Source organism: Staurois parvus, unplaced genomic scaffold (assembly GCF_062004578.1).
Source record: "Staurois parvus isolate SC_StPar_1 unplaced genomic scaffold, SC_StPar_1.0 ptg000170l, whole genome shotgun sequence".
In the NCBI taxonomy this organism is placed as follows: Eukaryota; Metazoa; Chordata; class Amphibia; order Anura; family Ranidae; genus Staurois; species Staurois parvus.
In genome coordinates this window covers 6,003,033-6,027,240 of record NW_028317966.1, presented here as the reverse complement: position 1 = coordinate 6,027,240, position 24,208 = coordinate 6,003,033, and positions in this window count along the sequence as shown.

Genomic DNA, 24,208 nt, shown 5'->3' with positions numbered 1-24,208 from the left:
TCTTCTTTTCATTCTTCTTTTCATTCTTCTTCTCATTCTTCTTTTCATTCTTCTTCTTCTTTTCATTCTTTTCATTCTTCTTCTTTTCATTCTTCTTTTCATTCTTCTCATTCTTCTTTTCATTCTTCTCATTCTTCTTCTCATTCTTCTTTTCATTCTTCTTCTCATTCTTCTTTTCATTCTTCCTCTTCTTTTCATTCTTCTTTTCATTCTTTTCATTCTTCTTCTCATTCTTCTTTTCATGAAGAAGAAAAGAAGAATGAGAAGAATGAAAAGAAGAATGAAAAGAAGAAGAAGAATGAAAAGAAGAATTTTTTGGAAACAAATAGATTTATTTATGGAAACAAATAGATACAATGTTTCAACCGCTGTATGGAGTGAATGTCAGAGAACTGTCAGAAATAGGCTATTTCTGACAGTTCTCTGACATTCACTCCATACAGCGGTTGAAACATTGTATCTATTTGTTTCCATAAATGGAAACAAATAGATACAATGTTTCAACCGCTGTATGGAGTGAATGTCAGAGAACTGTCAGAAATAGCGGAGCTCTGCAGATACACTTAGCGGAGCTCTGCAGATACACTTTTTGCCGGCTTGGAATTCTTCTTATTTTCATCCTACTTCTTCTTCTTCTTCATCCTCATCCTCTTCTTCTTCTTCTGAGGATGAGGATGAAGAAGAAGAAGAAGAAGAAGAAGTAGGATGAAAATAAGAAGAATTCCAAGCCGGCAAAAAGTGTATCTGCAGAGCTCCGCTAAGTGTATCTGCAGAGCTTCGCTATTTCTGACAGTTCTCTGACATTCACATTTACAGCGGTTGAAACATTGTATCTATTTGTTTCCAAAGGATACATGTGAGTGCAAATTTGATTATACTTCTTTTACTTCTTTGGAATAAACAATATTACACTATGGGAAGCTGTATTTATCTTTTCTAAATGAGATATTGGCACATACCCCATACCTGTGTTTGGAGAGGAGCCTCCATCATTGCGCTGACCCCAGAGAGGGAGATCTATTTGCGGGGAGAGCAGACAAGCGGAGAGACTGTATGCTTGGAGGATCTGAGGGTGTGATCCCATAAAATGCTTTAACCCTTACAGGTCGAAGCTCTGAGGTGAGAGGCTAATCTAGCCACCTGTTGGATTTTGGCAGCAGTTACCCACAGTCAGTAACATCAGCACGAGTGTGTTTATGGATTTGAATTAAGTGGTGTTACCAACACCGAATTGGACTTTGTTGCACAGATCAGACATTTTCAGTTTGATCAGAGTGTGTGGTTTTTCACAATATTAGCACATATTTGTCACCTTAATTTTGTTTTTTATATATATTTTTTTCATTCATTGGTATATTTTATATGTTCATTTAATATTGTATTTTATTTGTGGTATATATATTTGTGATTTACGTTTTGGCACTAGTAGATATATGGTGGGTGCAGTTATTATTTTTCATGCACACAAAGGAGCATATTTATGTGTTTGTTATTGAGTCTATAGTGGTATAGACCCATCACATGTTAGTTCCATTTGGACTACTATTCACTATCACCATCATATCCTGCTTAGGATATAATCACTTTTGTCATTCAGTTTATGTGTCACATTATATGAATGTGCGTTGTTTCACTGTTTTTTCACTTATTGATTTAATTAAGATTGCAGCACATGTTTGGAGTTTCAGCTCCAGTTTCATTTCACTATTGTGTTTGTTTACACAGTTTGTCACGGATTTTTAGTAATTCATTATTTACATTCATGTGTATGTGTTTATTTAGGGATGTGAGTAGCGCTACATCATTTTATATATGTATTATAACTTTGAGGTATACCACTTAAAATCTTAGATCAATTAAATATAAAAATGAAGGAACACTATCATCGTTTAAACATTACAAAGAATATAACAGAATATGCAAAAAGGAAATAAAGGCAGCAAAAATTGAAAATGAAGACAGATTGCAAAAGATAGCAGGACCAACCCCCAAAATATTCTTCAAATATATTAATAGTAAAAAGGTCCAGTCCGAGCATGTAGGCCCTTTACAAAATAACTTAGAGTGGGTGACTTCAGCTCTGTGTATACAAAGGAGAATGGGGGAGCTCTTGTCCATAATGGGCATGGTATTGACACAGCTCCAGATGATCCATATTGGCTAACATTTGATATGATCCAAAAATATTTAGACATTATAAAGGTGAATAGAGCACCTGGACCGGATGGCATACACCCACGGGTCCTTAAAGAATTGAGCTCTGAAATTTCAAATCCATTGTTTCTAATTTTTAGGGACTCTTTAATGACTGGCATAGTACCACTGGATTGGCGTAAGGCCAATGTGGTGCCAATATTTAAAAAGGGGTCAAAATCTTTACCAAGTAATTATAGGCCTGTTAGTTTAACTTCTATAGTTGGGAAGATACTGGAGAGTTTAATAAAAGATGAGTTCTTGCTGGAGAAAAATATTTTAAGCAACAGACAGCATGGATTCATGAAAGACAGAAGTTGTCAAACAAATCTGATTTCTTTTTATGAGGGGGTGAGCAAACCTTGGACAGAGGGGTGGTGGTGGACGTGGTATACGTGGATTTTGCAAAAGCGTTTGACACAGTTCCCCACTCACGGCTAATGTGTAAGGTAAAGTCTACAGGCTTGGAAAAATCCATATGTAAATGGATAGGAAACTGGCTAAAAGATCGTATTCAAAGAGTAGTGGTTAATGATTCAAACTCTGAATGGTCTAGGGTTGCCAGTGGTGTACCCCAAGGTTCAGTGTTGGGACCCTTACTTTTTAATATATTTAGAAACGATATAGGGTCTGGGGTTAAAAATCCCATTTCAGTCTTTGCAGATGACACCAAGCTCTGCAGTGGAATAACGTCCTTACAGGATGTCTTCAATTTACAAGCTTACCTCAATGCACTGTTTAATTGGGCAACTATGTGGCAAATGAGGTTTAATGTTGATAAATGTAAGGTTGTGCACTTGGGGGCTAAGAATATGCATGCATCATACATACTAGGGGGAGTACAACTGGGGGAATCAATGGTGGAGAAGGATCAGGGGGTTCTGGTAGATCACAAGCTTAATAATGGCATACAATGCCAAGCTGCGGCTTCTTAAGCGAGCAAAATCCTCTCTTGTATTAAAAGAGGTTAGACTCCAGAGAGTGAGATATCATATTACCCCTGTATAAATCATAGGTAAGACCTCATCTGGAATATGCAGTTCAGTTTTGGGCACCAATTCACAAAAAGAACATTGGGGAACTGAAGAAAGTACAGAGAATGGCAACCAAACTGATAAGAGGCATGGAGGAGCTCAGCTATGAGGAAAGATTAGAGGAACTGAACTTATTCTCTCTTGAGAAGAGGAGATGAAGGGGGGGATAGGATCAACATAAATAAGTAATACATCAGTGGTTCATATAGTGAACTCAGTGTAGAGCTATTCACCGTGAGGTCATCACAGAGGACAAGGGGGCACTCTTTTTACGTCTGGAGGAAAAGACATTTAATTTCCAAATACGGAAAGGTTTCTTCACAGTGAGAGCTGTGAAAATGTGGAATAGACTCCCTCAAGAGTTGGTTCTGGCCAGCTCAGTGGATTGCTTCAAAAAGGGCCTAGATTCTTTCTTACATACACAGAATATAACTGGATACTAACATTTATAGGTAAAGTTGATCCAGGAAATATCCAATTGCCTCTCGGGAGAGCTGGAAGGAACTTTTTTCCCTGCAGGAGCAAATTGGATCATGCATTGCTGGGTTTTTTTGCCTTCCTCTGGATCAACTGTGGGTAAAGGATTATAACTTTTTTTTTATGGTTGAACTGGATGGACTTTTGTCTTTTTTCAGCCAGACTATGTTCAGAGTGTAAAAACATTATTCATCAATAAATGTTATCTTTTCCAGTTACATCTTTTGTCATGTTGAAATAAAGATAAATGTCCACAGCAGTCAATAAACAGAGAAAAGGAAAATTAAAAAAGAAACAAAAACTTTAATCGGAATCTTAAATCTGCAGGTGAGACAGAGGAATGCATAAAACACTTATAAAGTATGATTCAGTTTTCTCTAACAGGGAATATCTTCATTCCCAATCTCCAAAGACAATCAGGTACTCCTTAAATTAACATTCCACAGTGTTATTTCCTAGGACTGTTAATAGCCACATAAATAATTATGTGCAGTCATTTTCTCACCATTTACAGACCAGACTGAATTGTTTCAGCCTGTAGATTGTAACTTTCACATTTGTCATGTGTGGAATCAGGTCAAGTATTTCAGCAAAGTCCAAAAATATAACATAGACAGACAACCTTTTTGTCTAAGTTTTTGCTTACTTCCTCAAAAAAAGAAAGTAGATTTGCATGTGCAAAATATCTTCTGAGACTACTTTTGAGCACAGGAGTTTTTATTTGGGGTTATACATACCCATTGGGGGTATGGGAACCAAGTGATGGGTGTACGGGACTGGGTCTCTGAATAATGTAAAACATTTAAACTGGATTCTCTGCATTTTTTAACCTGAAATCAAAGTGGAAAAATTAACTGTATGGGGTTTGTTTACTAAAGCTGGAGAGTGCAAAATCAGGCTCACTTCTGTATAGAAACTATTCAGCTTCTAACCTCAGCTTGTTCAATAAAGCTATGGCATTAACACCTGGAAGCCAATTGGTTTCTATGCAGAAGTGAGCCTGATTTTGCACTCTCCAGCTTTAGTAAATAAACCTATAAACCTATGTCATCTAGACCTATGTGTCAGATGACATGTGATTAACCATTTCTGTAAGTTTACCTAAACTCTATGTTTTGTTTTCAATTGCTGTTTTCATATAAATATATTAAAAATCATTATGATTCTTTTCAGTTGTTCAGTTTCCAGCTATCCATGCCTGAACATTATTTGAAGTCTACTGACATTATCTGAAATCATACTGGTACCAAGTATGGCTGGTGATGACAATTCTGACATTATGGCAAAAGAGTTCTGGAGACAATCCATTGGGGATATATGTAATTGTAACAAGGTTAAGGACCTTGTATATTTTCCTTTACCAATTTTTTAAATGTAATAAAAAGTTTAACTTGTAGGTCTGTGGTAAACAATCATCAAAACATTCTGTAGTTAGAAAAAAATGGCTTAGAAATAACTGAGCTCAATTCTTTGAGGACTTGTGGGTGTAGGCCATTTGGTCCAGCAGCTTTGTTACTATTTATTTTGTCTAATTGTTTCTAGACTATAACAATGTTGACCCAATATGGTGCATTTACATTTTTGTTATACCTTCCTCATAATGTACATCAGCACCACCTTTATACATGGAGCTAATTTAATAGGTTTGCTTTTTTAGTCCCCACTGACCAAATGAGTGATATTATTTAGAAGAACTAGTGATTTAACTATTAATATAGTGTGTTTTTTAATTATTATGTTTACAGGGATTTTGAAGTTGTCTTACTTTTTTTGGTAGTATGATTCTTATGTAAACAAAAATGCCATCCTTATTTTCTTTCTATGACTACCTTTGTACCTATCAAATGAGGAAGGTATTATTTCATACTTTCACATTTTTTTAAATTGCAGTTAATATCTTTGGCTTATAAAGAGGGAGAGAATATAACCACTATATGTACTCTCTGGTAGCACAACCAAACTTAGTATATAGTAAATGTGAAAGTGCATAAAACACCCAGAACAAAGTGTCTATAACAGAGGAGTCCACAAAGAACATATAAGGGTTATAAGTGCATACACAAATCATTCTGTGGTATCTTCATAAGCATGACCAATCAATATTCTTATTCCAATACTTGTACAATTTTCCAATCCTCCACCATTGTATAAATATGTCACCACACTCACCAGAAGTTATTGTCTCTCCCCTTTTTCCTGATTGGCAAAAAAACATTAAGAAGGGCATTCAATCAGCTCTGAAAACAGATCAAATGGCAACACAATAATGTTTTTTCCTATTAATTTAAAAACATAGCATATTTGAATCAAACCTCAATAATTAGGGATATATCTTTAAAATAAATATTAAACCACAAAAACACGTCAACAATAAATGTAAATACTGGATTTCTAAAACACCTGACTAACTGGTATTAAGCTTTCAATATTCGATATTCAACCCAAACAGAACATATTTTTTCAAATCATAAATCCATCTGGTTTCCAAATGTGAAATTTCCCTCCCCAAATAGCTTTTCTGTGGGGAAAAGCCATTGATCACTATAAATGTAGTACCAGTTGGGTCCTTCTCATGGTCCCATGCTTTGGTACACTATGTCCTGGAAAACCTGCATTGACGTTACTTACGGTACTTACTAATCTAGTCTGTAGTGTCCTAATAGTTCTTCCAACATACTGTTGATCACATGGGCAAATCAACATATATACGTTTTTAGTATTACAGGTTATAAATTTTTCAATGTCATATACCTCAGATGCAGGGGTGGACTGACCATTTGGAAACTCTGGCACTGCCCGAGGGCCCGGGGTCAGTAGGGGGCCCTATGAGATGTGCCTGGTACCTTTTTCATAGGCTTTTTTGAGTTTGGGCAAGGACACAGGGGCCCCATGATTCCCTAATGCCCGGGGGCCCCATGAGTTGTCAGCCCGCCCCTGCTCAGATGTTTGGTTAGAACTAAAAGTACTGATCTCTCTAGCTTTCAGTTGATTGATTTTACAGACCTCACATTTATGGCATGGACAACAGCCCTTTAAATCATGGACAAATTTTGGATTACTAAGAGGATCTATGACATTCAAAGCAACCATTTTCCTTAAAGAGGGTGCTTCTCTATATACTATGTCTGGTCTATGTGGGATAAGTGGGCCCACAATAGGATCATTTTTCAACACCGGACAGTGTTTTTTAATAATATGGTTTATGGCACAATGTTGATTGGAAAAGGCTGTGATCAAAGCCCAATTAAATGAATCATGACTAGAGACAATATTATTTTTCCTGACCTGAGGTAACTTAGAGAAGCCCTGACGCTAAACATGTATTAACATAAAAACTCCCGAATACGTTTCCCCTCATCTTTCCCTAAACACTTAACTGGCTCCTCCACTGATCCAGTGCTGTCCCATCTGCAGCACTGCTGCTCTCTCTTCCTCTTCTCACAGGAAGCTCTGAGACCAGTTGGAACCATTGGCTCCTGCTGCTGTCAGTCAAATCCTGTAAGGAGAGATTGGGGGGCATGACAAAGCCATGCTGTGTGTCTATAGATGCACACAGCCTGACTTGAGAATGCACCCACATGGGTGTCCCTTCGCACATGGCTTGCTGAGGGGCCACAAACAGAAAGGAGGAGTGGACAATGCTGGCGCAGTTTTTATTTTAAATTAAATGTATATTTAATATCACTTTAATGAAGAAAAAAGTGTGTTTGTGTCAATGGCACCTGCAGGTAGAAGGAGTGGACATCGGGCTCCATTCACTAAAACAGATCACATGTCATATTTAGGTGTCTGGACACATTTTCCCTAAATATCTCATAAAATCCACTAAACCATTTTGTGGTATTTACTACAAAGCACTCAAAATGCTTGTTAAATACAGCAAAAAAAGGGGTTAAAGTATATTCCCAAAGAGGAAATAAATACCTAAATGCATGAAGTAATTAAGTAGTGGTCCAGAAATACGTTTTTTCCAGAAACGTAAAAATATAATAGCCAATCTTAAGTAGTCTCTACCTTTTTGAATCAGTTCCCTCAACAATAATGCATAGAAACCTAAATATGAAAAACACAGAATCATTGGGGTTGATTTACTTAACTGCTTCCCATCCACCCTGTAGCAGAAATACTGCTACAGGGCGGCACGGGTGCACAAAATCACGTATATATACATGATTTTGCAGTTCCGAGTAGAGGCGCAGCTATGGCCATAACCTCTGGCTATCTCCTGTAGAGTGTTCCAGTCTCTGACCCTCTCCTGTAGTATGCCTGCAGTCTCTGACCATTTCCTGAAGTATTCCTGCAGTCTCTGACCCTCTTCTGTAGTATGTCTGAAGTCTCTGACCCTCTACTGTTGTATGTCTGCAGTCTCTGACCCTCTCCTCTAGTTTGTCTGCAGTCTCTGACCCTCTCCTGTAGTATGTCTGCAGTCTCTGACTCCCTCCTGTAGCATGTCTGCAGTCTCTGACCATCTCCTGTAGCATGTCTGCAGTCTCTGACCATCTCCTGTAGCATGTCTGCAGTCTCTGATCATCTCTTGTATCATGTCAGCAGTCTCTGACCAGCTCTTGTATCATGTCCACTATCTCTGGCTATCTCTTGTATCATGTCCATGGGGGGTGACACCATCCTTTACTGCACCAGGTGACACCAACCCTAGTAATGCTACTGCTTGAAATGCTCTTCATATGCAGTGAAGCTGCAGGGTCTAATTGTGATATTGCATTAACACATTTGTGAATGTAATAAAAGATACTGATTTTAAATATACTACACTATGGGAGTATGTGTTTTTCCTTTTATGCTAATCTCCGCAAGTGAAGCTGCGGTGTCTGATCCTATGGTGGGAGCCATTGAAAGGATATACAGCCTAAGCGAGTTTGACCATTTATAATTTTATGGTCCATCAGATCTGGTAAGAGGCTTCTATCAATGGTGACACATGGTGCTGGAATCTTTTCAAATTTCAGTATGCAATATTAGCCAACAGATGAGATGTGGTCCTCTCCACACAATCTTTCTGTGAAGATAGTTATACCTGCACATTCACGTGGGATTAAGTTGTTTCTGATTGAAGATTTATTCACATATGGACTGTTATAGACGTTCACATACAGGGGCGGACTGACCATTTGGAAACTCGGGCACTGCCTGAGGGCCTGGGGTCAGTAGGGGGCTCCATGAGATGCCCCTGGTACCTTTTTCATAGGCTTTTTTGAGTTTGGGCAAGGACACAGGGGCCCCATGATCCCCTATTGCCCAGGGGCCCCATGAGTTGTCAGTTTGCCCCTGTTCACATATGATTTTATGTTTGTGTATCTGACACGATACTTATGGGTCTATTGCAGTGACACAGTCAGGACTAGGCTGTGTCTTTTAGCATTTTAAAAAAACTAATCAGAAATAGTAATACATGTTTTCAACTGCTAATAATATGTTTATGTTGCTTTAGTCTAGCTGACACATTTCACTGGAAGTGATTTGAACACATTTGCTGCCATCTACTGCCATCTACTGCCATTTTTGCAGCATTGTGCTAAATAATTATTTAACCTTGCTTAATTTGTTCTCAAGACATAATATTGTTATATCTATCATCAGAAAGCTCTGTGTGAACATGTTTTTCTTTCACATCAATTAAAGGCCCATATACAGTATTTAGAGTAGAGAGTAAGACTGTAGTGCCAGACGTGGTCAGAAGTGGCTCTTCAGACTGGTTTATGGCAGTGTTAGACAAACTGTGGCTCTCCAGCTGTTGGAAACTAACTAAAAGTCTCATCATGTGTCTGGGAATCATATGTCAGACTTTTGCAATGTCTCATGGGATTTGTAGTTCCACAACAGCTGGGGAGCCCAAGTTTGCCTGCCCCTAGAAAGTAAAGAATATCTATATACAGTAGTTTGCTGAGCTGCAGGATGCTATTAGCCAGGGGCGGACTGACTATTTGGAAACTCAGGCAATGCCTGAGGGCCCGGTGTCAGTAGGGGGCCCCGTGAGATGCCCCTGGTACCTTTTTTATAGGCTTTTTTGAGTTTGGGCAAGGACACAGGGGCCCCATGATCCCCTATTGCCCGGGGGCCCCATGAGTTGTCAGTCCACCCCTTCTATTAGCCACACATTTCAAGACTTGATAATGAAGGGCATTTTTGGAAGGCAGGTGGCCTATGTTCAAGATCATAATTTGGGCCCCAACTTAAAGGAGTAAAGTAGGATACTCAGCACGCTGTGCTATATGGTGGGTGTAGCTAGATTGCTCAGCAGAAGGCTCTTAAATAGGCATAGTTAAATAAAACAGTCTAACAGACATGTACAACACTCAGCACAATCATTTAGAACAATGAAACTTTTCCCATTAAATATGCCTGTAAGCCTATCTACAGAACTTTGTGAAGTCAGTCAATAACTACTTAGTAACCTTCACATCAGCAACCCCCATTTACATCTGATGTCCCTGTTCACATCAGGAGCCCACCTTTACATCAAGAGTGCTCCCTTTACATCAGGAGACCCCCTTCACATCAACAGTCCCTCTTTATATCAGGAGTCACCCTTGTCCCTCCTTATATAAGAAGTCCACTCTTACATCAGAGTCCCCTTTATACCAGTGTCCTCCCTTACATTAGAGTTCCTCTAACATCAAAGGACCCCTTATACATCAATTTTCCCTCACATCAGTGTTCCCCCTTATATCAGAGTTACATCAGAGTCCCCCTTACATGAGAGTACCCCCTTATGTCAATATCCTCCCTTATATCAAAGTACACCCTTACATCAGTGCCCCCCTTACATCAGAGTAGCCCCAACACAGGGCTTTTTTTTCAGTGCAGGAACTCCCGCTTTCTGGGTTATTTCTTGTCTCCACCCACTACCCACCTCCAAGAACTGCCCCTTGGCTCTACCCCCTACCAACCTCCCAGTACCCCTCCTTTAAGAGAATACAGAGCCAAGTATCATTTTGTGGTGCTAAGTAATTTGTATAGAATTTACTAATGATAACAAGAAAAGCAGTGAAATAGATTGCAGCCAGCAGCAATAATAGATTCCCCCAGTAAAAATGGACCCCCGCAACTAAATACCACCCCAGCAACAATAGACACCCACAGGGGCAGACTGGCCATTTGGAAACTCGGGCACTGCCCGAGGGTCCGGGGTCAGTAGGGGGCACCATGAGATGCCCCTGGTACATTTTTCATAGGCTTTTTTGAGTTTGGGCAAGGACACAGGGGCCCCATGATCCTCTATTGCCCGGGGGCCCCATGAGTTGTCAGTCCACCCCTGGACCCCCATTAGCAGCAACAGATCTCTCAGCAGCCAGCAACAATAGATCCCCCAGCAGCCAGCATCAATAGAACTTCCAGCCTACCCAGTCACCACTTGCTATTACATACATTCAGTGCTGGAGGTGCCAGAACTGTGTTCCCCCATGTTCCTACTGTAAAAAAGACCTGCCTTTACATCAGTGCCCCCTTACATCAGAACACACCTGTACATTAGTGTCCCCTTACATCAGTGCACCTCTTATATCAGAGTACAATCTTATATCAGTGCCCACTTTTACATCAGTGTCCTACCTCACATCAGAGTCCCCCCCTACATTAGAATGCAAGTGTACAATCCAAACGCACACGTTCCTGCGTTAAAAATGGCTGTGTGTATAAGTGGGTGCTGCAGTGACCGTTGGCTGGAACTGAACAGAATCAGCAAGGGAGAATGTCACCAGCACACCAAGGATCACCAATATGGGTCCAAAAGTTTTAATAAACGATCACATAGTTACAGCAAGGCAACATTTCGGAGTCTTGCAGGACCCTTTCATCAGGCATGTTGAAGGGGTCCTGCGAGACTCCGAAATGTTGCCTTGCTGTCAGGGGCGGACTGACAACTCATGGGGCCCCCGTGCCATAGGGGATTATGGGGCCCCTTTGTCCTTGCCCAAACTCAAAAAAGCCTATGAAAAAGGTACCAGGGTCATCTCATGGGGCCCCCTACTGACCCCGGGCCCTCAGGCAGTGCCCGAGTTTCCAAATGGTCAGACCGCCCCTGCTCCCCTTACATCAGAGCCCCCCTTAAATTACAGTACCCCTTTCATTAATGCCCCCTTTACATCAATTTGTTTTCCTTGCATCTGAAGCGATTTTACATCCATCAGAGTACCCCCTTACATCAGTGCCCCCCAACATCAATGTGTTACACAGCATAGATGTAGAAGCAGGACAGGAGCTAGTTGGTGGAGCAAGTCAGAATGGGAAAGATTCTCTCCTTCTCTGAAAGCTTAGGGTTGGGGCAAACATGTTATGTCATTGGTTCTTAGGACTCCTGCAGTACTAACAACCAATGACAGCTGGGGGGTGGAGTTTCTGAGCACTCCCACCCTTCAGTTCATTAGACTTGACTGGGAGTTGTTGTTCAGACTTCCAGAAGTTTGCTGCTGTGTGGTATCATTTCAAGTAAACAAATTAAAAGCAGAGTTCTGCCTGACCAAAGGATCTTGAACCGGCACAACCTGCTCACGTGCCAAATTGATCCATCCTCCAGCCTATATGCTACTGGTCCCAATTGGTTTTGGATTCATGCAGGATTAGAAAGACTGGAGTTAAACTTTGACTTGTTGGTGGCTTCTTTATCCTCACCCACTGGCCAGGAATGAGTGTCTTGGCATTTCTGTAAGTTTTTACTTTCACTTGATAACTCTCAACACTTGCTCACAGGTAGAAGGGTTCTTATTCCTTATTTGGTGGCTTCAAACTTGTGAGGGGGGTTCATATATCACAACTAGAGATGAGCGAAGTATTGAAAAATTCGATTCGGCTGATTCGGCGAATTCCAGTATGAAATTCGATTCGATGCGAATTTCTTCGCTACGAAGATGGCTTATAAAAAGGGTTTCTAGGCTTCAGAGAGCCTTTAAATTAGTGCAGAACACTGTACCTTTAATTTAAATGCCCTTGGAGATCAGGAAGGAGAAGGAGAAGGAGAAGGAGAAGGATGAGAAGAAGGAGAAGGATGAGAAGAAGGAGAAGGAGAAGGATGAGAAGAAGGAGAAGGAGAAGGATGAGAAGATGGAGAAGGAGAAGGATGAGAAGAAGGAGAAGGAGAAGGATGAGAAGAAGGAGAAGGATGAGAAGAAGGAGAAGGAGAAGGATGAGAAGAAGGAGAAGGAGAAGGATGAGAAGAAGGAGAAGGAGAAGGATGAGAAGATGGAGAAGGAGAAGGATGAGAAGAAGGAGAAGGATGAGAAGAAGGAGAAGGATGAGAAGAAGGAGAAGGATGAGGAGAAGGAGAAGGATGAGAAGAAGGAGAAGGATGAGAAGAAGGAGAAGGATGAGAATATGGAGAAGGAGAAGGATGAGAAGAAGGAGAAGGATGGGGAGAAGGAGAAGGAGAAGGAGAAGGATGAGGAGAAGGAGAAGGATGAGAAGAAGGAGAAGGATGAGAAGAAGGAGAAGGAGAAGGATGAGAAGAAGGAGAAGGATGAGAAGAAGGAGAAGGATGAGAAGAAGGAGAAGGAGAAGGATGAGAAGAAGGAGAAGGATGAGAAGAAGGAGAAGGATGAGAAGAAGGAGAAGGATGAGAAGAAGGAGAAGGAGAAGGAGAAGCAGAAGGAGAAGGATGAGAAGAAGGAGAAGGATGAGAAGATGGAGAAGGAGAAGGATGAGAAGAAGGAGAAGGAGAAGGATGAGAAGAAGGAGAAGGATGAGAAGAAGGAGAAGGATGAGGAGAAGGAGAAGGATGAGAAGAAGGAGAAGGATGAGAAGAAGGAGAAGGAGAAGGATGAGAAGAAGGAGAAGGATGAGAAGAAGGAGAAGGATGAGAAGAAGGAGAAGGATGAGAAGAAGGAGAAGGAGAAGCAGAAGGAGAAGGATGAGAAGAAGGAAAAGGAGAAGGATGAGAAGATGGAGAAGGAGAAGGATGAGAAGAAGGAGAAGGATGAGAAGAAGGAGAAGGATGAGAAGAAGGAGAAGGAGAAGGATGAGAAGAAGGAGAAGGATGAGAAGAAGGAGAAGGATGAGAAGAAGGATGAGAAGAAGGAGAAGGATGAGAAGAAGGAGAAGGATGAGAAGAAGGAGAAGGATGAGAAGAAGGAGAAGGATGAGGAGAAGGAGAAGGATGAGAAGAAGGAGAAGGATGAGAAGAAGGAGAAGGATGAGAATATGGAGAAGGAGAAGGATGAGAAGAAGGAGAAGGATGGGGAGAAGGAGAAGGAGAAGGAGAAGGATGAGGAGAAGGAGAAGGATGAGAAGAAGGAGAAGGATGAGAAGAAGGAGAAGGAGAAGGATGAGAAGAAGGAGAAGGATGAGAAGAAGGAGAAGGATGAGAAGAAGGAGAAGGAGAAGGATGAGAAGAAGGAGAAGGATGAGAAGAAGGAGAAGGATGAGAAGAAGGAGAAGGATGAGAAGAAGGAGAAGGAGAAGGAGAAGCAGAAGGAGAAGGATGAGAAGAAGGAGAAGGATGAGAAGATGGAGAAGGAGAAGGATGAGAAGAAGGAGAAGGAGAAGGATGAGAAGAAGGAGAAGGATGAGAAGAAGGAGAAGGATGAGGAGAAGGAGAAGGATGAGAAGAAGGAGAAGGATGAGAAGAAGGAGAAGGAGAAGGATGAGAAGAAGGAGAAGGATGAGAAGAAGGAGAAGGATGAGAAGAAGGAGAAGGATGAGAAGAAGGAGAAGGAGAAGCAGAAGGAGAAGGATGAGAAGAAGGAAAAGGAGAAGGATGAGAAGATGGAGAAGGAGAAGGATGAGAAGAAGGAGAAGGAGAAGGATGAGAAGAAGGAGAAGGATGAGAAGAAGGAGAAGGAGAAGGATGAGAAGAAGGAGAAGGATGAGAAGAAGGAGAAGGATGAGAAGAAGGATGAGAAGAAGGAGAAGGATGAGAAGAAGGAGAAGGATGAGAAGAAGGAGAAGGATGAGAAGAAGGACAGTTCTGTGACAGTTTCTGTCTATTTCTGACAGTTCTGGGACATTCACTCCATACAGCGGTTTCAACCGCTGTATGGAGGGAATGTCCCAGAACTGTCAGAAATAGACTATTTCTGACAGTTCTGGGACATTCACTCCATACAGCGGTTTCAACCGCTGTATGGAGGGAATGTCATAGAACTGTCAGAAATAGACTATTTCTAACAGTTCTGGGACATTCCTTCCATACAGCGGTTGAAACATTGTATCTATTTGTTTCCATAAATGGATTCATTTATGGAAACAAATAGATACAATGTTTCAACCGCTGTATGGAAGGAATGTCCCAGAACTGTCATAAATAGTCTATTTCTGACAGTTCTATGACATTCCCTCCATACAGCGGTTTCAACCGCTGTATGGAGTGAATGTCCCATAACTGTCAGAAATAGACTATTTCTGACAGTTCTGGGACATTCCCTCCATACAGCGGTTGAAACCGCTGTATGGAGTGAATGTCCCAGAACTGTCAGAAATAGACTATTTATGACAGTTCTGGGACTTTCCTTCCATACAGCGGTTGAAACATTGTATCTATTTGTTTCCATAAATGGATCCATTTATGGAAACAAATTGATACAATGTTTCAACCGCTGTATGGAAGGAATGTCACAGAACTGTTAGAAATAGTCTATTTCTGACAGTTCTATGACATTCCCTCCATACAGCGGTTGCAACCGCTGTATGGAGTGAATGTCCCAGAACTGTCAGAAATAGTCTATTTCTGACAGTTATGGGACATTCACTCCATACAGCGGTTGAAACATTGTATCTATTTTTTTCCATAAATGACATTCTGCAAATACACTTAGAGGAGCGCTGCAGATACACATTTTGCCGGCTTGGAATTAATCTTATTTTCATCCTACTTCTTCTTCTTCTTCTTCATCCTCATCCTTATAAGAAGAAGAAGAGGATGAGGATGAAGAAGAAGAAGAAGAAGTAGGCAAAAAGTGTATCTGCAGCGCTCCTCTAAGTGTATCTGCAGAATGTCATTTATGGAAAAAAATAGATACAATGTTTCAACCGCTGTATGGAGTGAATGTCCCATAACTGTCAGAAATAGACTATTTCTGACAGTTCTGGGACATTCACTCCATACAGCGGTTTCAACCGCTGTATGGAGGGAATGTCATAGAACTGTCAGAAATAGACTATTTCTAACAGTTCTGGGACATTCCTTCCATACAGCGGTTGAAACATTGTATCTATTTGTTTCTATAAATGGATCCATTTATGGAAACAAATAGATACAATGTTTCAACCGCTGTATGGAAGGACAGTCCCAGAACTGTCATTAATAGTCTATTTCTGACAGTTCTATGACATTCCCTCCATACAGCGGTTGAAACATTGTATCTATTTTTTTCCATAAATGACATTCTGCATATACACTTAGAGGAGCGCTGCAGATACACTTTTTGCCGGCTTGGAATTATTCTTATTTTCATCCTACTTCTTCTTCTTCTTATGAAGATGAGGATGAAGAAGAAGAAGTAGGATGAAAATAAGATTAATTCCAAGCCGGCAAAAAGTGTATCTGCAGCGCTCCTCTAAGTGTATTTGCAGAATGTCATTTATGGAAAAAAATAGATACAATGTTTCAACCGCTGTATGGAGTGAATGTCCCAGAACTGTCATAAATAGTCTATTTATGACAGTTCTATGACATTCCCTCCATACAGCGGTTGAAACCGATATATGGAGTGAATGTCCCAGAACTGTCAGAAATAGTCTATTTCTGACAGTTATGGGACATTCCTTCCATACAGCGGTTGAAACATTGTATCTATTTGTTTCCATAAATGGATCCATTTATGGAAACAAATAGATACAATGTTTCAACCGCTGTATGGAAGGAATGTCACAGAACTGTTAGAAATAGTCTTTTCATCCTACTTCTTCTTCTTCTTCTTCTTCTTCTTCATCCTCATCCTCATCCTCAGAAGAAGAGGATGAGGATGAGGATGAAGAAGAAGAAGAAGAAGAAGAAGAAGAAGAAGTAGGATGAAAAGAAGAATAATTCCAAGCCGGCAAAAAGTGTATGTGCAGAGTTCCTCTATTTCTGACAGTTCTCTGACAGCTTCTTCACATGTACAGCGGTTGAAACATCTGTATCCTAAATGGAAACTAATAGATACAATGTTTCAACCGCTAAACATGTGTTCCTTCTGTCAGAGAGCTGTCAGAAATAGCGGAGCTCACTGCAGGGACACTTTTGCCGGCTGATCGGGAAATGTTCGATTCGCGCACCTGAAGTAGGCAAAATTTCGGATTCGACGCGAATTGAATATTTCCTGAAATTCGACTCGAATTCCGGTTCGCCTGGTTCGATTCGCTCATCTCTAATCACAACCTATCATCAACAACCTATCATCAGTTTTGTTGGTGATTCCCCAGTGGTGCTATGAGGAGCTGGTTATAGCTTTGCTGAGGAGTCCCTCATGCAGATGTGTCTTAAACTGGTAGTAAAGCCTACCTGTTTACTTGTACCTACAGGTAAGCCTAAAATAAGGCTTACCTGTAGGTACAGTAAATATCTCCTAAACATGCACCGTTTAGGAGATATTTACTATATTAGCAGCTGGTGACATCACTGGCCTATGCGCACTATGCTCTCAATGAACAGTGTGCATGCGTGGGAGTGATGTCATCGTGGTTCGGACTGTCAAACAGCTGAAGCCCGTGAACCCAGATGGAAAATCAGGTGAAGATGGATGTGCTTACAGCAGTGACAGCGCGCCGCTGGAGGGCTTCATTCTAACGTAAGTCTTTCATAATGTGTTAGTATGCGATGCATACTAGCACATTATGCTATTATTTTGCAGGGGAATTTTTGTGGTTTTTTTGCAGTTTACTACCGCTTTAAGGCCAATTTGAAATGTCTGGTTAAAACATTCTGCGCATCCATGGGCCTGTGGATGGTATCATGGTGTTAAGATGTGCTTTATTCCCTTTTATTTAAGGAAAGTCTCAAACTCTTGAAATAAATTGTATGCTATTGTTGGTACTGATTTCCAGTGGTAGTCTCCTCCTTGAGAACCATCCCATCAAGGCAGTAATGACAAATTTTCTGGTCCTGACTTCTGCTGTAGCCACTAGGGTTGCCACCTTGTGAGATGGGGAAACAGCTTTCATTGTTTGAACACTGTGTGGAAGTAAATTAATGTTTTGACTGACATTCTGCGGTTTAGCCACAAGATGTCACTGTTTTTCTAACACAGCCTCATACTGCATAGATATTTGTATATTCATGAAGAGGTGGGGTTTTGCACACAGAGTTGGAGAGAACAGGAAGGAGAGAGAGAAGCCATGTTTTGGAGCATGGTGAATAAGGGGCCGTGTGAGCTGAGAATCTGATGACATCCAGGTGTGAAAGCGTCCCTTAGTAACCAGAGCTGCAGCTAAGTGAAGCTGATTGTGTCCAAGACCCTGATCCTGTTCAAAGAAAGGAAGATTGCTGCCAGGAATGCTGATGAGAGCAGAGGAACTAAGCAGCATATACTGCAATACCGCATGCTTGTTGGAGAGACATTTTTTCTGTTCAGATTCACCGGCGGATGCAAAGCAGACCCGGGTCGGTAAGATCGTGCACGCACCTCATTTCAGTGTTGGCGCCTAGAGACTGAGGCCAGTGTCTCTGGGTCTGTGTTTGTGTCAGGCCACAAGTGTTGTTATTGATTATTGGAAGGACTCCACAACTTAAAGTGACATTTCACATTGGAGAGCTGATAAAATCCCACAAACTCAAGCCAGACTGGCGTTTTGCTCAGAAGGAATACTCAGGCACATGCTATCGGACCAGTTATGGGAGGGGGAATACTGTAGAGTTGTGTAAGATTGTAAGCTGTTGTGCTGCACCGCAGGCTAGCCTATGGCATACACCCATACACTGATTCCTGCTCTTTTAGGGTAATAACAGGTAAGGTGTGGCAGCTTAGTTGTGCCCGCCAGTAGGTAAATTACTTCACTTTCTACCTTCATCCATCAGAAGGCGCCGTGCTGTGCAGCACAAGGGTCTCAGCCTTTGGGCTGGGAGTATGTCAATTTATTGTATGTTTTTAGCATTTGTGGTTGTGTTTATTTGCCACATCTAAGTAAAATTCTGTTGTGGCAAAAGCTGGTGTTGGGGTTGCTTTCCTCGTTCGTGACTTCACTGTATCCTGGGGAGCCCACCCCGGTACACGGCTTACAACCTCATCCCTTTAAACCCAAACAGATATTAATTATGCAGGTTCTGAGGCAAATTTAATTCAGATAAGACACTAAGTGAATTTAATTACCACCTTAATCAGCTACAGAACCTGTGTAATTACTATGTGTTCAGTTTTAAAGGGATGAGGTGGCAACCCTAGTAGCCACCTCTGGTCATTTCCAGTAAAAATCATATGCTACCATATAGTATCTTTGATGTTTCAGTGCTACTGTGATTTTTCTACAGACAATTGGTTTGTATTCCATGGACCTTTTGGAAAATGTCTGACTTTTAATGGAACAGCTGTTTTCTTCTGATTTTACAAGCTTGGTCACTATGGTAACATTGTACTACTTTGTTCATAGTGAAATATGAAAAAACAATCTTAAAAAAAAGAAAACAAATTTAATAAAAAATTAAAAATAATTAAAAAAAAAAAAAATTATAATTTTTTTTTCATACTGTCACCAGTCAGTGTCCCTGATCATCGCCATGCCAGTTATATGATGACGCTGTACTGCACTGGTGACAGTATGTAAAAAATAAATAGTGAAAATAATTTTTAAAATTTTTTCATTTTCATAAAAATTATGACAAAAAAAATACAACTTCAAAAAACTCGCCATGCCTCTTATGAAATACGTCGAACTGTCTACTTTGCAAAAAGGGGTCATTTGGAGGATATCTGTACTGTTCTGAGATTCTCGGACCTCAAGAAATTAGATTGGCTGTCAGTACTTCAGGACTGATCAATATTCAGATCTATACCATAGTTTGTGAACTCTATAACTTTCCTACAAACTAAATAATACATCCTAATTTGGGTTATTTTCACCAAAGACATGTAGCAGAATATATCTCGGCCTAAATATATGAAGAACAATTATTTATTTGCAAACTTTAATAACAGAAACAAAGAAAAACTTGTTTTTTTTTTCAAAATTTTTTGTTAATTTAGCAAAAAATAAAAACCCCAGTGGTGATTAAATACCACGAAAAGAAAGCTCTAGTTGTGTGAAGAAAATGATAACATTTTAGTTTGGGTACAATGTTGTATGACCGCGCAATTGTCATTCAAAGTGTGAGAGTGCTGAAACCTGAAAATTGGCCTGGGCAGGAAGGGGGTAAAAGTGCCCTGTATGGAAGAGGTTAAAAGTTGTCTAATCCTTTTCAAATGTGTTAATCTGCTGGTTAACAAGCTCATGGTCTGCCTGCTTTACGTAATGAACAAATATACTTGGGGTAGGACAGCAACATTTAACAAAGTGATTCCGTTTGTCACATCACCTGCAGAAATTGCCTTGTGCAGGGTACAGCTTTATGCAGTTACCTCCACGGTTGAAAATATGTAAACCCAACATTTCACATTCCTGATATGTGACTGCTATCCCATGTACTTGCATAAAAAAAGGATCCTGTTCTCTTTGTATTGCTTCCCTTGTGTGACATACCTGATGTTCCTGCCATTCCCTCTGCTTTCCTATCAAAAGCCGACCACACTAGGCATGAGATGATGGTCAGTTTTCTGGTTGTGCTGGTACTCACCCTGCTGTCCTCCAATAATCAGACTTCTGTTGACAGGCTGCCTCCTCACAGCTATTCACTGGGAAGATCCAGTGGTGTATTTAGATTTTTTGCTGCCCTAGGCAACACAAAAATCATCTGCCCCCATAGACACTGACCAACACCACCCCCCCCCCCTTCCTCCTCCCGCAGAGAGAGCCTGACATTGACCAACAACAGCCCTGCCCCCACCTGGGAGAGCCTTCCACTACCCCCCTCCCCTAGCAATAGAGATAAAGACACTCATCATCACAGCTCCGGACGTCCCTGGGAATGAGAGTCAGGCTCTACATACACCATCAATCAGCCTGCAGCCTCTCTCAGATCCCACCTGGTTCCTATGGTGTACATGTCTTTTCTTTCATCCCTTCTTCTGGGGGGGGAGGTGCTGCCCCCCTAAAAAATGCTGCCATAGGCAAGTGCCTTGTTTGCCTTGTGGTAAATACGCCCCTGGGAAGATCAGTGTGTTTTTCTTCCCTGAGCTTCTTATGTAGCTGAGAACAGAGCCTATGTGATCACTTATAACAAGGGGGAAAGGTATTTATAATGCTTTTATTATACCTGTATCTATACATAAAGTTTTCGCGATCCAGCAAAACTAGTTTAGTCCGTCAAGAGTTTTCATATCCTGTTTCAGTGGCGTCACTTCCGGTTTCCCTCTTTCCAGCCAGTGGTCCCAGAAGGGATCGCAATACAAACCCAGGCTGTATACAACTGTGCCAGTTCGGGCATAGTGTATGTTGGTGCAATATTTTACATTTTTGTTACTTTTATATATTTTAATGGCAAAATAAACATACTACACTATAGTCCTCTTCTATTTTTTTAGCAGCACGGTTCATTTCCATTGGGATGTGATTCTACATAAATACAATTTAGAGAAAAGAACAAAGATGATCATTATGGTTGGATAACGATACAAAAATCCACAAGCGCTGTTTGACCTTCAGTAATATAAGGGTCATTGGAGTGTAGGTGAGGGAGTTTTTTTCTCACGGTGGTGTGGAGATTGGTGGCACAGACACAAGAATTTCTTTGAAACACAACATTTGTTGCACTTTGGTTTGGTGGACTTTATAAAGAAAATACAATTTTTTTTACATTATGTTTATGTGTGTGGTAGCGCCTCTAAATTCCCTACATATTGTTTAACATGAGATGATGGTCTGTTTTCTGGTTATGCTGGTACTTAGCCTGCTGTCCTCCAATAATCAGACTTCTTCTGACAGGCTGCCCCCTCACAGCCATTCACTGGGAAGCTCAGTGTCTGCTGTTTTTCTTCCCTGAGCTTCCTATGTAGCTGAGAACAGAGCGTATGTGATCACTTATAAAAAGAGGGAAAATGTATTTGTAATTTTTTTTTATATCTACAGTTGCAAGAAAAATTATGTGAACCCCTTGAGATTACGTGGAGTTTTGCATGAATTGGGCATAAAATGTGCTCTGAACGTCATCTAAGTCACAACAATAGAAGAACACAGTCTGCTGAACATAGTACTACACAAACATTAGATGTTGCCATGGTTTAATTGCACATAACATGTAAACATTCACAGTGCAAGGAGGTAAAAGTATGTGAGGCCTTATCTTAATGACTTCTCCCAGAGCTAATTGGAGCCAGGAGTGAGCCAACCTTGACTTCAATCAGTGTGAGTATATTGGATGTGTTGCTGACAGCTGTCCTGCCCTTAAAAAACACACACCTGTTTTGGGTTTACTGGTTTCAAGAAGCACTGTCTGATGTGAACCATGCCTCGCAGAAAAGAGCTCTCAGAAGACCTACGATCAAGAATTGTTGACTTGCATGAAGCTGGAAAGGGTTACAAAAGTATCTCCAAAAGCCTTGATGTTCATGTGTCCACGGTAAGACAGACTATCTACAAATGGACAAAGTTTAGCACTGTTGCTACTCTCCCTAGGCGTGGTCGTCCTGTAAAAATGACTGCAAGAGCACAGCACAGAATGCTGCATGAGGTAAAGAAGAATCCCAGAGTGTCAGCTAAAGACCTATAGAAATCTCTGGCACATGCTAACATTTTTGTTGACACATCTACAATAAGGAAAACATTAAACAAGAATGGAGTACATGGGAGGACACCACGGAGGAAGCCATTGCTGTCCAAAAAGAATATTGCAGCACGTTTGAAGTTTGCAAAAGAGCACCTGGATGTTCCACAGCAGTACTGGCAAAATATACTGTGGACAGATGAAACCAAGATTGAGTTGTTTGGGAAGAACACACAACACTATGTGTGGAGAAAAAAAGGCACAGCACACCAACATCAAAACCTCATCCCCACTGTAAAACATGGCGGAGGGAGCATCATTGTTTGGGGCACATTTTATGCCCAATTCATGCAAAACTCCACATAATCCCAAGGGGTTCACATACTTTTTTTTGCAACTGTATATATAATGTTTTGCCTTTCATTTCAATTTTAAACTGAATGGATTGTTTTACAAGGTGAGGTTTTACATACAGTATACTTTAAAGCAATGCGCATATGGTGTTCTGTCATTCAGTTTTGTACTTGAAAAGGCGCTTTATTACCAGCTGTGGGGCACAGTATAATACTGGCTTCCTGCACAGCCATTTTCATCTTAGACCCCAAATCCACAGTTCTTAGAAAAGTAAATGTTTCTGGATCCATAGGCCACCTTCCCCTCAGTTTTAGGTATGTAGTGGTTTCCGTAAGCTGATATCTATTCATTTCATCATGTAAAGGTACAAATCTGCAGGGTGCCGCTAGCTGTCTCAGCTTAGCTACATAGAGGTGAATAAATTCTCCCTCACTCTGACAGTGTTTGCAAAAATGAACTCTGGCCACTAAAGCATGTGTAGCTGGTTTAAGCTGCTGTTCCAGGGCTTGTACTGTAGTAGCTGTGTATGAAGAATCAGCTTCCAGAGTTGAGAAAATCCTATAGCCTTCTGACCCTAATGAGCTAAGCAGCAAAGGCCTCTGGTGAGGCCTCTTCTAGGCCAGATGCTAGTAAGTAGTTGGAAAATAATTCATACCAGAGATGCCAGGGCACTGCAGGCTCACCAGGATACTGTATAAATTTCACTGGAGGCTGCACACAGGGTTCAAGTGTCCTTGTTGCCATTGTTGTATCTCAGTAATTCAGACTGTTAACAGGACACCACCTTTATTAATCACCCCAACTCTTCCTACTCTCTCCTTAAACTCTTAGGGACGGTTCACACTAAATGCAGCCTATTGTGTTTTTTTTTCTGCATCAAAAATGAATGGATAGTGGGGTATATGATTTCAAATGGCATAGTTCACACCAGTGTGGTTAGTTCCAGAAAAAAATAGAACATTCTGCAATTTTTTTTTGCACTGAACTTTAGTGGAAAGCGGTAAAATGCATAAAAAACACACCTAAATGCACACCAAAAACCCTTTGTTAAGGTGAAGAAATAAAGAAGGGGATAAAATGCACGGGAATGCATCAAAAACACACCAAAAATGCATAAAACGCACGCAGGAACGCATCTGGACTGTGTTTCTATGGTGTCAACTAGCCCTTAAAGCAGAAATGCCATAACATCTTCTTAAAATGGGAATACAGAGAAATGAACAAATACACAATAATAGTGCAAGTCCATCATGTTAGAAAGAGATGGAATGGTTCATTGGCATTTTTAAAAAATGCAGCGCAGTACTATAAACTCAAATATAATGCTAAATAAATCAAATATAAATCAAAATAAATATCAACACATATACATACATAAACTGCATATGTTTATTTATATATATGTGTTGATATTTATTTTGATGTAGCACATATT